The sequence below is a fragment of the Musa acuminata genome, chromosome BXJ1-5 (assembly GCF_036884655.1).
Source record: "Musa acuminata AAA Group cultivar baxijiao chromosome BXJ1-5, Cavendish_Baxijiao_AAA, whole genome shotgun sequence".
Classification (NCBI taxonomy): domain Eukaryota; kingdom Viridiplantae; phylum Streptophyta; class Magnoliopsida; order Zingiberales; family Musaceae; genus Musa; species Musa acuminata.
In genome coordinates this window covers 20,641,359-20,656,717 of record NC_088331.1, presented here as the reverse complement: position 1 = coordinate 20,656,717, position 15,359 = coordinate 20,641,359, and positions in this window count along the sequence as shown.

The window sequence follows — 15,359 nt, the reverse complement described above, 5'->3', positions numbered from 1 at the left end:
AGCAACATAATTTTGTATAATTTTGTATATATATAAATATATAAATAAATCCTCAATCAAATTATTTACCAAAATTTCACTTTATTTTAATAGATGGTTTAAGATATATATACATGGATGAAAGTAGGTTGATATACTTGAAATATTTCTCACAACACTTTGTATATAACAAGTCAATGAAAAAAATAATATAGAAATGACTAACTAGTGGAGCCACAACTAAGGTGAATAAGGTAGCACCAATCCATCAAACGCCAATGCTAACAACTCAAAAGATGATCTACCTACTAATCTAAAGGTATAACACACGCTGGCAATAAACTATATATATATATATCTCTCTCTCTCCCTCTCTCTTATAGCATCAAAAGCTACAAGAGCTTCTGACTCTTCTAGTAATTCTTCACCAATGTTTTAGCTTAAGACTCCCAAGTCGAGTCACTGTTCAATCTGTTTCCGACCAACCAATCTCCAAGGCATTAATTTGCCTAGTGAATAATCATACTAAAGGAACTTTATAAATCATATTTCAAGGCTATATGGTACGTGCACGACATAGTTCATACCATACAAAAGAATTATTTAGTACAAAAGAAAAAAAAGAAGAAGATTTTCTTCTATAAGAACGCTAGTATAAATCATAGTTCATCAAAGGAATAAAAAATCATTATTTAGCACAAAAGAATTTCTTCTATAACAACGTTAATCTTCTTTCATTTTCTATAAGGTTATGGTTCTTTATCACACTTTCCATTGGCTTCCTCTATTTATCAAGAATCCTATTAAGCTTACACCCTGAATCATCACCTTAATATAATCATTGTAATAACTTATTAATTATCTTAATACGATATTAATGTGTATCTTGTAGCTTCTGCTAGAATATTCCAGAGTCATTATGCCTCCGTTACTAGTGAATCTTTGCTCATTGCTCTTGAGATGAGACTCGTCACTTAATTCCATGTCTTCTTTGGCACTTCATCTTCTGCAACCTTGTGGTGTAAGGTTGTGGCTATGGCTACGACCAATGACTATTCCGAGTCCATATGTACGCCTTGCCAATCTAGTCATACCAAATAGAATAGATGGAGGGTATTAACAGTGCTGGAAGGACTTCATAAGGCCAAATCAGGACTTCAACCCCCCTCTGTCTCCACTTTGATGCTTTCGACACTATCAATTGAGATAATTAAATCTGTCCCCACCTTTGGCAGATGTCATGACGACATTCATCTTAGAAAATAAATATATGATTAAAGAAATTAATACCAATGAGTGCAATCTAATTTATTTTAGATATACGAAAAGAGGATATGTATATTTATTTAGTGTGCTTATGTCGAATTATATACATCAACATTATTGCATCTCTGATCCACCAGCCCTTCTCACCTCTTTCTTCTTCTTTCTTCTTCTTTCTTCTTCTTTCTTCTTCTTCTAAAGGAGTTATATTCTTAAAACATAATAGGCCTTATCTATTTCATCAATATAGGTGAGTCTAGAAAAGAAATCTTGGATATTCTCTTTCATCAATATTAATATATAAGATTTGGACGTATATAAATATCGATATTTAGATCTTTGATTATAATCTAATCATTATCTTTAATACATGTTAACAACAATATGGTTATGAGTGAGCCACATATATTGTTAATATTCTCTCACTTGACTTAGATACTGAAAGATATATAAAACAAACATTCAAAATCATAACAACAAAATAAAATTTTATTTAAAAAAATTTATTTAATCAAATCCTAAGTTTTAAAAAATAATTTATATAAGCTTTAAAAAATAATTTATATATGCACGATTTTAGAAAACATGTCGATAAATCCAATAAATATCATAATACTATATTAAATTAAACTATCAATATAATCCATAATAGTTATTGTAATTTTTCTTGTTAGGTCAAACCTATCATCAAGTACATACACAATATGTATATATATAAATAAAAAATAAGATAGCAAAAATACTAACTATTACTTACATTAGCAATACTATCAATTAAAATAACCATTTACACATACATCACTAGACATTTGAGTTGTTTAAAAGACCTAGTATAAGAATATGTACTTTATGCACTTGAGTCTATAAGGCTCTAGTCAATGGATCAACAATTATTAAATTGCTTAGGTTCTCGATATACACTTATTTCTGGACTCTTTCTCTAACAATTAAGTATTTTATGTGCTTAGAATGACTTTACTACTTATTATTCTAAGAAGAAAAAAAATCTTATAATATTATCATAAAATATCTTTAGTAGCCTAGCAATTGAGTAGACTATACCAAATCATTATATAAAATTTCATAGGTTTGAAACTTGATTAGTGACCTCAAAGTATATCATAAATTCAGCTTCCATTATCGATAATGCAATAATAGATTGCTTAACACTCTTCTAAAAAAATTGTCTTGTTGGTTACCAAAAAAAATATATCCTTAAGCGAACTTTTTGTTAGTGAGGTAACTCACAAAATCAGTATTTGTATATCTTATCACTTCTAATTGATCAGAACTTCTATAAGTGAACATATAATCCTTCGTTCCATATATATATCACATTACTTTCTTATTAGCTTTCTAATGCTCTATTCCTAGGTTACTTCAATATCACTCTCAACATTCCAACTACAAAATTAATATATTGGTCTAGTACATATAGTAGACTTTCACGACGTATCTTTCATCTAATTTCTTTCTAAGTCATTTTTAGGATACTAGTTTTAAATTTTTTACCTTTAGTCATAGGTATATCATTCACTAAACAAAGTTGCATATTGAATCTCTGTGTGACTCGATCAAAATATCTTATTTGAGAGAGCCCTAGTAATCCTCGAATCGAACTTTGATGATCTCTATACCAATAACATAGTGTCACGGACTTAGCTGGTTTTACGTAAGTCGTACGGCACCCTTGCGTGTCCGTCCGCAAAGGTCAGCCTCCCCGAAGCCTCCTATGTCCCTTAGGACACACAAAAGAGAGAACGGGTTAAAGAAAATGTCTCATTCGAGATCCACAAGCAAACATTCCTGAAAACACTTCATAGACAATGCAAATTACAAACAAACTTTGCAAGCTCTGAATAGTTACAAAACAAAGGGTAAAATTATCCATTATAGATCAAAAATCTCTCATAAGTGTTCACATGACACAACCTTTATTTACAAGCCTAAAACGACCACCAAACCCAACTAAAATAGGACTATTAAGTCTTCGGCTGTCCCTCTACATGTTAGGCAAAGTATGAATATACCAAAAGACACAGACATACATAAGCATTACATCAAACATTCTGTTTAGAAGTTTGTCTGTGACATTCTCCCCCACTTATTCCTTCGACGTCCTTGTTGAAGCCTTTGCCGACACTACAACTCCTCGCCTTTGCTGAGTCTTCAATATTCTGTTCCAGCTACAATGCACCTCTTGGCTCCCAACTGCTCTCCGTTACTTTTTTTGAGTAGTCGAACCTTTGATTCGCCATGTTGCTTCAACTCACCAATGACTTTAACTCTGGTGTGGGGTTGGCTGAGTTGTGTTGATCCTTGTTAATTCCTGCGGATCCTCCAAATGAAGGAAAAGACCATCCTTACTATGTGCTAGTCTCTCAGATGCCTCATGCTACTTGAATTGGGTGGATGCTTGTTGGAGCTTTAACGAGCATCGCCTCGCAAACTTTCAAAGTTTTTGGTCCTTCCTCCACAAAATTTGCTCATTGACTCTTCTTTCACTTAGTTGTCACTTCCAAGTAGATTCGCATCACTTCTGTTTTCGATTAGCATTCTGTTGGGAAATGAGGCGGATACTCTATTCTCAGTAGAACTAATCACCAATGATAAGGATTTGACAACTATTATCTTCTAATATCTTCGAAGGGTCTTTGAACCTGTGTAGAGCTCCTCTACTGGATAGATAAGAGAATTATGGTACTCAGTTTCGCCCATTCTCTTAAGGGTTGAGAAGGCAAAGGTTACTTGACTTCGCCCGCCTCCTCGAGGTTGTACTTCATGCATCGAGCTGGTTACTGACTTTCACCTGCTCTTTTCTCACACTTCTGAAGCACTTGAAGTGTTTGCACTCCTTGCGTTGAGTTAGCTACTGTGATTCACCTTCTCAATCCATCGAACTTCTGGAATGCAAGAAGTTTTCACCCCAACTTGGAGTAATTCTCTAATAGATTTGGTCACCTTTGGGATTGTTTCGTCTTCTCCATCAACCCTGTCGCCTACTCCCCTGAATAGCAAATGTACAACACCGCGTACTGCCTACTTTGTTCCTTGGTCATGCACTCTTGCATGATCCAAACCCTTCACTTTCGGCTATCTCAATGAGAAGCTCGTTGACACTGGTCTTATGAAATTCCTTGGCCTCTGCCCTTCAACCTTGTCTCGGTATTTAGAGTTTGCCTCTGCATGCTCTGCCTCCTCGCCCCCTTTTATAACCAAGCGCTCTCCCTCCATGAGAGCAAGGGATCAATGACTTTCGCGGAAGTCCCACCTCTGCGGTACCATGGCGCTGCTATGCCCATAGCCCTACTATCCGTCGCCTCGCATCTGCATCCCTTTTCTTCATGATCAATAGATATGTCTCTATGGCACTCATCTGAGTCCACCTCCATTCTAACTTGATGCTTGATTTTGGATAGTTAAGTCCCTTTGGACTCGTCGTCGCTTCCTCGCCCCTTTCGACCCCCTGCTTCAACACTTCTATGTTCTCCAAGCAGCTCCCTTTGGTCGATGGAAAGACAGACTACAACTCCCATACATGGCCTCTGCCATCACGTTATAGGATTTGTACCGATTCTATTCTCCTTAGCTTTCTTGGTAGCAATGTTCGCTTACTCGACTTTGTCCTCTGACTTGTCGGGCTCCCTTAAGCGAATATGGGCTCTAGAGTAGTCCAACTCTCCAACTGTTTTGACCATACCTCTGCATGATCAAGTCCCTCCCCTAGGACTCACTGGTACTTGCATTCGAACTTTTTCCTTGGTGGAACATAACCCCCATATGCTGATGATCAAGGCTTTCATCCGATGCAAAATTCGATGCACGCACGGAAGACCCGCCTCTACGGTACCATGACCTTCACTCCTTGAATCTATAGCCCTTCTTGCCGTCATGTTGTTCACCGAAGTGGAACTTCCAGTAGCTCCCGATCATACCTCCGTATGATCTAGTCCCTCACGGGACTCATTCATGTGTATCGCATTGCCACGAACTGTTCCACCATAATCCGCTGCACCATGTCGCCTCCTGGTGACATCTCTGTTGTATTCTGATCCTTGTGGGATGAACTCGAATTGTGATCCCTCTATATGTGGCCTCTGCCAATACATCGCAGGGTCTCTTCCAGCTTCGATTTTGTTTGCTCCTTTAGCAATCGACCTTCATCCACCCACTCTTGGGTCACACCTAGATGAAGCACCACACTAGGAAAGTCCATCACCTAGTAGCTCCCGAAGTCCCCCGACTTCGCTGCAATTAGTGCACCATTGTCTAGATCCTAGGCCTCTACCCCTACCAGCACAATCTTCGCTGCGCACCGCTTCCTTCATGGCAACTTGAATGGCAACACTATGGTATATTCTTCAAGAGTACTTGCCTCTGTGTCCTCTTACCCCATGCTAAGGCCTTCTGAACCTAACTTTGCCTTTGCAAGTTGAGTCGCCTTAGTTCCTCCATCAAATGCTTCTCTGAGATAAGGTGCATGTGCCCATAAGCTCCCTTCATCTTTGGCACCATGTAAGATGAGTTCGCTCCGTCAGAATGAAGAACCCATGGAATAACATGATCCTACTCTTGCCTCTACAAGAGTTCATGTCCTTAACCTCTGTCCAAGGAAAGCATTGTGCCTCTGCTCCATGTTTCATCTTTTATGCTGGCTCCCTTCATGCAGCTTGGGTACTTTGCCAAGTTACACCCAAGTTGCTCCGCTCCTCGTTTTTGCATTGAGTTGATGGTGGCCCTCGCACCCACCATTCCACGGGTCAGCCCTCCCTTGAGTCCGATCTCCATATCGACTCCAGGTGTGCCTTCATTTATGTTGCTTTGGGTCGCTCCCCCACTTAATCTCGCAATGCATCCACTAATGCATTCTCTCAAGCGAGATCATGCGACGACTCCTCGCCGCTTACTTAGTCCATTACGCTTCGTGGAGTTGTTGTTTGTTGAGGTACTCCTCAACATGTGAGGTCTATCTCACATGATTCTCCCTCTGGAGAGCCGGGACTTATCCCTCCTGGATAACTGTCCCGTTGGAGCAACATCTCTCTTCATTTCGGAAACCACCATCCCCTTGGACTACTTCGATTTGCTGAACAAACTGTGCATTGGTCTGCCTCCTGCAAACGCACTTGCTAGATTGCAACTCCACGTCAATACAACCCCCGCTGCACCACTCAAGACCTAGTAACATGTTGACTCATTGCACACTTCAGCCTCCTACGGACGTATCCTTCACATGCCGAAGAGAAAGTTTCAGTGCTCCATGGCACCGAGTTTCGGTCGCCTTGGGATGGTCGCGAACATTCATCGTCCGCATACAAGCCCATGTATGAGTATCGAATTTTTTGAGTTAGCAATTCCTCTCACCTCTGTGAGCTTTGCACAACTCTTACAATCGCTGAGCAACTCATTCCACCTTGCATGGTCTCATCCTTTACCAAGTGCCTCGCTTACCTTGAGCACCATCAAGTATATGCTAATCATATGTGCCTAACAAGCCAATCACGTGAGTGATGGCACGTGTGACTTGATATAGAATCTTTTTGCTTATTATATTTTGGCATATATCACTTTATAACTATATATATATATATATATATATATATATATATATATATATATATATATATATATATATTGTGATATCCTTGGATTTGTGCAATGGGAATCGGATCGTGATGAGATCACGATAATGAGATCGATTCACCTTTAAACACAGATCTTAAATAATCCCGGTCATAGGTTACTCGAGAGGGATATCGTGATAACCGGACAGACTGGTGTACTGTATACCCATCTATATGATGGATGCAGCTGGTCTCATAGCCGCTCGTGTAGGGACACTATAGATACAGTACAGGTGCTCATTAGAGAATGAGTTCACTGATTGATTCGTTTACGAAATGCTGGATGGTTGATGATGCCTTATTGTCAGACAACGATTCCGTAGTCCTAGTGGTATATTTGGTCCTTAGACTTGAGACATTAAGGATGTCCTGTATGAGTGCTCCACTCTTTGATACCAGACTAATAGGTTTGGCTGTCCCAGATCTAGTACAGTTGGTTATTGGGAGTGGTAGTCGACCTTACGAGGGCTATTGAGTGTTGATAGAGGATCATCCACTCTCGGCATCATGAGAGAAATATCCCATATGTTCTTGCTTAGACAAATCCTTGGCCAGGGTCATTCAGGTTAAGAGAGAAAGGTTTCTCCGGGAGAATCCGATTAGAGCGAGACTCGAGTAGAAACCGTATGGGTCTGACAATACCATGCTCGATATACGGTCTCTAGGATATTAGATAGATGAGGGACTATATGTACACGGTAACTGAGGACAGACAGGTCCAATGTATTGGATTCCCCTTATCGTCTGGGGACTACGGCGTAGTGGCCTAGCATGTCCGTAGTCGATGAGTAGAGTGAATTATTACAGAGATAATAATTCACTAAGTTATAATGAGTTCTGACAGGTATGACTCACGGCCAGCTCGATATTGGGCCTAGAGGGTCACACACATATGATAGGCATTGTGATAAGTAGAGGTTCGGATATGAGATATCCGACGGAGCCCTTGTCTTATTGGATATCCCAAAAGCCCTTGAATTATTGGATCTCATGAACGAGATCCAATAAGAACCCATGAGAGATTATTGGATAGAGATCCACTAATCTAAAAGGCTTGGGTTATTGGATGTAGATCCAATACCCACTAAGGGAGGATCAATTAGGGTTTGATAGGGGACCTCTATAAATAGGAGGGATTCAGAACCTCATAGGCTAGAGCCTTTGCTTATCTCTCCTATTCTCCTCCCCCTCTCTACCTCAGATCAGGCCTGGAGTTTTGAGGAGCGTCGTCGCAGCCCTGCTATATGGATCACCGCTAGAGAGGAGGACGGTTGACCTCCTTCACCCTCTCTTAAAGATCTGTAAGGAAACAGGGATATACGATCTCCCTAGGTAACACAATCTACTCTATACGTAGTTTTCAGTTTCGCGGATTTTGCACACCAATCTTCGCACGACAACGATCATCTGTTTGGGAATTGGGGATTTCTTTTTATTGTTCTTCCGCTGCGCATGTGATGTCTCCCTCAAGATTTTCCAACAGTATAGTTGTCAACGTTGAGCCGTAGCTCAAACTCAACCATCCCAACCTTTGTGCGCTTCGCATTCTTCCAAGCTTGATTGTTCTCGTGGTGCCTCTTGCGCGAAGGGTTGGCTATTCCTCTGAATGCCAATCTCATATGCCCACTCCTCCAAGCGATTCCTTTTTCCTACATCTCCATGCCCGTTTTCCCCCAAATGGTCGCGCGTGTGCTGACTGCCCTCAACGCAGCCCCGCTAGGTCCCCCACATTTGCATGCTGAGTGTTTCTATGAGTGCTTGTCCCACTCTAATACCATCTGTCACGGACTTAGCTAGTTTTGCCTAAATCATGCGGCACCCTTACGTGTCCGTCCGTAAAGGTTAGCCTCCCCGAAGCCTCTCATATCCCTTAGGACCCACAAAAGAGAGAACGAGTTAGAGAAAATGCCTCATTCGGGATCCATAAGCAAACATTCCCAAAAACACTTCATAGACAATGCAAATTACAAACAGACTTTACAAGCTCTGAACAGTTACACAACAAAGGGTAAAATGGTCCACTACAGACCAAAAATCTCTCACAAGTGTCCACATGACATAACCTTTATTTATAAGCCTAAAACGACCACTAAACCTAACTAAAATGGGACTATTAAGCCTTCGGCTGTCCCTTTACATGTTAGGCAAAGTATGAACATACCAAAAGATACGGACATACATAAGCATTACATCAAACATCCTGTTTAGAAGTTTGTTAGTGACAATAGGTTACTTTATTCATATTAATCATCTAAAAATTCTGGGTGGGAAAGTTCTTGGTTTTGTATAGTAAACCAAGATCACTATTAGCAAGTATAATATCATCCACGTATAAGATCAAAGTAATAAATTTACTCCTACTGACCTTCGGTTATATACACTAGTCAATAATATTTTTTTAAATCTAAAAAAATAATGATATCATGAAACTTTATATATCATTATTTGGATTCTTGTTTAAGACCATAAATAGATTTCTTAAGTCTACAAACTAAATATTCTCTTTCTTTTTGTACGAACCCTTCAAGCTCTAGAAACAAGAGCTACTAAGACTTGTTTAAGACATTTTCACATCCATCTAATGTAACTTAAGATTATAATGAGCTACTAAGGTTATAATGATTCTTAATGAATCATTATTAAAAATAAAAAAAATATCTTATTTAATCAATGTATTCTTTTTTAATAAAACATTTATTCATAAGTCTAGCTTTATATTGTTCAATATTATCATTCGAGTGAAGTTTAGTGTTTAAGACCCATTTACAATCAATTTTTTTAATTATTAGATCATTTAGTGAGTCTCAAATATTATTGTGGTTCACTAATTTAATCTCTTCTTTTATCTTATCGTAGAGTCCCTTTTTATTCCTATATTATAATCTGATTTTTATAAATATATTATATAAAATGACATATCTTCTCAAAGGTGTTGGTTATAGCTATTCTATAAGTTCATCAACAGTAATATTTGCATTATGTGAAAGCTCATCAATGCCATCATATTTTTTATTTTCCTTAATTTGTTAAGTAATTTGAGGAACAACTTCTCGAAATAGTAGAAGACTTTTCACTCTTACTAGTTTAATCATTTTTTAGGAATATTACATTACCAGACTTAATTATTCTCATACTATCGTTAGAGCAATAAAATATAGTATATACTCTTAAATTTTTCTGGAGAACCTATAAAATATTCAAAAATATTTCTTAGATTTAATTTCTTTTCATATGAGTTATAGACTCTTATCTATGTGAATAATCCAAAATATGTAAATATCTTATATTGAGTTTCCTATTGTAACTCGAATGGAGTTAATAAAACTGACTTGGGACCCTATTCAAGATATATATAATAGTTTTAAGGGTTTTAATCCATATTGATTTAGGAATAGAAGAAAAACTTATCATACTCCTAAACATATCTATAAGGGTACGATGGCATCTTTTAACAATACTATTATGCTATGACACTCTTGGTAATGAATATTAAGTATAAATATCCTGCTTTTCTAATAATTTAATAAATAGGATGCTGACCCAATTCATTATATTTACCATAGAATTTACCATCTCTATATGACTTTAGGATTTTGACTTTTCTATTGATTGTCTCTTAACTTCACTTATATATATATCAAGGATATAGATTTTTCATGTATTACATATAAATATCAATATCTTAAAAATTTATCAATAAAGGTGATAAAATATCTTTCTATGCTAAAACATGGAATCTTGAGTGATTCGTAAATATCATTATGCATTATATCAAGGAGTTTTATATCTTTTTGTGATTTTTTTAAATATATTTGATTTGCTTTTTTTTTTATGTAATCTCTATGCATATCAAAATTAATGAAGTCTAGATTTTTCAAATTCTATCTTTTACTAATCTCTCACTTTTTTCTTTGGAGATACACCAGAAATATCTATGCCACAAAAATGAAAAATTTTCATTAATGGAATTACATTTTATTCCAATATGCAATCGTAGGATTGTTAGTTTTCTTAAACTCATATTCTAAATTAATTCTATATAAACCATCATATATAATTTTAAAATTAATTTTTATTGAATCATAAAATATACTGAGTTTTTTATAACTAAAAGAAAGAATGTACCATCTAATTTAGAAATAGAAACTAATTTTTTTAAAATTGAAGAAACATAAAAAACACCTTTAATATCCATCAAGTGATATATCTCCAAGTACAAGCGATAAATTCTTACTACTACCACATTTGATTTTAAATAATTCTGTATAATAACGAATCTTTTATGTTCTTTTGACTTCTGAGTTGAAAAAAATTCCTATACATTATTAGTAATATGAATTGAAGTCACTTTAGTAAAGTTTGATTCAAAACATATGAAGGTAAATGATCTACCTCGTTTTTCGAATCAAGCCTTATGTTTAGCACAATCCTTCTGTTTTTTTATCACAAAAGTAATACTTTATCATAAAGATTTTCTTTTTATGAGTTTGAGGAGAACTTCCAAACCTAGCAAGCTTCTTTGGTGGATAATGTTTTATCTTCCTTTTCTTATTACTAGGTCAGCAAGAAACAATGAAAATATCATTAGCCTTTTTCTATCTTATTCTTGATTCCCCTATATATATTGGTCAATTCATTCAAGTTTCATCAATTTTATTTGTATTATAGTGGATCTTGAATGATCCAAATTGTGAAAAAAGTGAATTGAGAATAAAATATATGAGGAAAGACCTGTTAACATTCATGCCTAAGGTATTGAGCTTAATAGCTTTATCGACTATATAGAGGATATGATCTCTAATTCCTCTAGTGCCATCATATTGAGTTAAAATTAACTTTTTGATTAGAGTGTCGGCTAATAACTTATTAATAGTCTTGAAACTCCCTTCAATACCCTTTAAGTATTTGATTGTAATATTTGTTGGCGATAATGAAGTCTTGATATTATTTATAGTTATCAATCTTATATATGACAACTATAAATTGGTATTATTAGTGATATCTACGAGTCTTTCAATAAGCAATATTAAATCAAGATCTAATACTCCTAATGTAAACTAAACCTGCTTAAGTTATTTTGAGTAATTTGATCTAGAAAGAATCGGAACGCTCGAGCTTGAGTATATAAAGAAGAAGGAAGAACTACTGAAATTATAAAATAAAAAATAATATTAATACTTTGAGTTATCAAATTTTGATGAACTATTGATAGCGTCTATATTTCTGAAATATTAATATATCTATTATTTACTCAAAATAATAATCATGAAAGGTTAATACCATCCGGATATCTAAATGTTATTATATTTGGGTATAAAATCATAATCTACATGGCTATTCAAACAATATTATCATTCCCCACCACATAATTAATTAAAATAAATTCTTCTTTAAGATTTTCTAAATCCCTTAATTATGGGTGTAAGGTTGAATATTATTTTTTAATATTATTTATAATTATTTTTAAATATAATTTTATAAAAATTATTAATTTAGGTTAATTTGGTGACTATAAGATTAATAAAATATAAAATAAATAATATTCCATTTATTATAATTTACATCCAATAAATCTATTATCTTTTACCACTTTAGCGACTATTTGTGAAATAAAACCTAGAAATATAAATTATAAATAATATTCACTTAATTTTTATTTAATGTTATTATTGTGCAAAATATATTCAATAAAATAAACACAATAATTGAACATAAATTTCAATAAGCATGATAAGATAATAGCAACAATCAAGAATAAATATCATGCTTTCATGTGAAATAAATAGTATTTCATGATTTTTCTTTCATTCTTTTGTATTTAATAGCCACCTAAATATATAAAAATAAAAATAATTAAAAATTTTAAATAACATAAGTAATAAAATTTGATAAAAATAAATTATGGCATATGGATAGCAATAAAATATCTATAAATTATTTTTATTTAGTTCTGATAAAATTATTTATTAGATTTTATGACATAATTTTCATTATTATTGAATGATGGCTGTTGAGAGGAATGGTGGCAATATGATAAGGTTAAAAATAGAATAAAGGATATTAGCAAAAAAAAAAAAGAAGCAGTTTAAAAGGATAAAATTGGAATCTCTCTGGATAAGGACATAAGTCGGAAATAGGAAACCGCACAAGCGCAGAACTAGAATTCTATTGAATAAGAACATAAGTCGAAAATAGTTAGGACCGGCAAAAATAATAGAACCAAGGGATAGAAATTGGAATTAATAGTTTTGGACGAAGCAAAATTGAATTTTGATGGGTGAAGCTTTAAACCCGAATGCCCTTTCTTCGCTCGCTGTCTCGCCGGCTATGCACGCTCTCCATGGCCGACCGACGACCTTCTCACAGTCGCGCAGCGATCTCCTAAATGTGGTATCTCCATTGTGTGATCGCTACATGCCATAGCCCATCAACCGTCGTTGTCGCACGACCAATTATTGCTGATTCCTTGATGCAACGCCGGCATCGATACCGAAACCCATTGTTGGTCCTTCACCGATCCGGTGATCGATTTCTTGACCCGTATTACTGTCCGCTACTGCCTAAACTTCTTACGATCGCCAACACCGGTGCACATCAGCATTTGGGGCCATGCTGCCGCAACGCTCATGAATGCATTAATGAAAAATTGAATATTATGTTTTATTTAGACCTTATATGTCTCCTCTATGCCTAAGTAAAATATTTCTTTTCATCTGTGAAATGCTCTCTAGGAAGCATTGTTATTAGCATTAATGAAAAATTGAATATTATGTTTTATTTAGACCTTACATGTCTCCTCTATACCTAAGTAAAATATTTCTTTTCATCTGTGAAATGCTCTCTAGGAAGCATTGTTATTAGCATTAATGAAAAATTGAATATTATGTTTTATTTAGACCTTACATGTCTCCTCTATACCTAAGTAAAATATTTCTTTTCATCTGTGAAATGCTCTCTAGGAAGCATTGTTATTACCAAAAATATCCAGTAATTGGATATTCACCTCCTATAACGTGTCTGTCATCTTGTCTTCTTTGGTCGAGATTTTTGAGGAAGTAGTAATATAGCTTAAAATAAAATAAAAATAATATAAAAATAATATAAAAAATAAACAAAATTGTATTAAAAAAATAAAGAAATATATATAAATAAAAATATATTTAACCAAAATAGAAATATATATATATATATATATATATATATAATTACAGATTAGGAGAAATAATATAACATATAATGAAAAAAATAAAAATAAAATTCAACCATAGTAGATTTACAAAATATTAGGTTTCCATACAAAAAATAAATTCTAAAAAATAAAATAAAGGAAACTCGCATATAAAACAAAATAAAAATTCAACTGTAAGATATTTTAATTAATTAAAAACGTAAAATAAATCCAATTATAATATAATAGAACATAATATAAAACATCATCATATTAGATCGAGTACATGATCCGTTATTAAATTGAAGATCAATATGACTCCTAGGATATATTATTTTGAAATATAAAAGATTACTCTTTTGGATTACATAGAGAAGAAAAGAAAACATCAGTGTGGGAAGAGTTGCTATTAAGAAAGTGGAGAAAAAAGATACATACGCTATACTTTCTATTTATTTAATCAGAATCTTCAGGGAATTTTTATATTATATATACATATATTTATTTTTTAGACTTCTTACTTTAATTGTTCTATTAATATTAAATGTACTATATATTTACATTTCAAAAATTTCTTTCTCGACGTTTTTCGTTTTTCCCTCAAGAATTATTAGAGCTTTGGATCAAATAGTACCCAATTTTAAATATGAAAACTTATATGTCAAATCAAAAGAGAAAAGTCAAAAAGAAGGAACACTATAACGTATTAGCAGTTGTAGTCAGAGAAATTAATCCCAAGATATAAGGAGTCATCCATCTGCATGCACTAACGCAAGGACGTTCATACTTGGCACCAAAAATTACAACAAAAAGTATAAAAAAGAATTAGAGAAAACCAAATTATATATATATATATATATATATATATATATATATATATATATATATATATATATATATATATATATATACATCTTCTACTATGATTTTTCAATATACATAATCAGAGCATGTATTTGTAAAGAAACCCAATTAAATAAATAAAATGCTAAAAGCAATACTATACTCATTGACATCTTTTTACATGATGAAGTCCTCAATGCTCCACAATAGATAAATAAGAAAAAGGGACCTGCATGCCCAAATATCCCATGGTCAATTGCTGAACCTTCCACCCTAGAAAGGAAGCTATCACCAAGCCCTAGGGTGTCATATAGAATTAGCTTAAGTAGGCCTGCGTATTCTTCTTACCTAATAAATCATTCCAGAGGAAAAGCTAATTAACTAGGGGTATTTCCACCACAAGGCAACTACAGATGTCCGTACTTTTGCAGAACAATACACAAGTATAATTAATGCACGAGAAACCTTTCCCAAAAAAACTA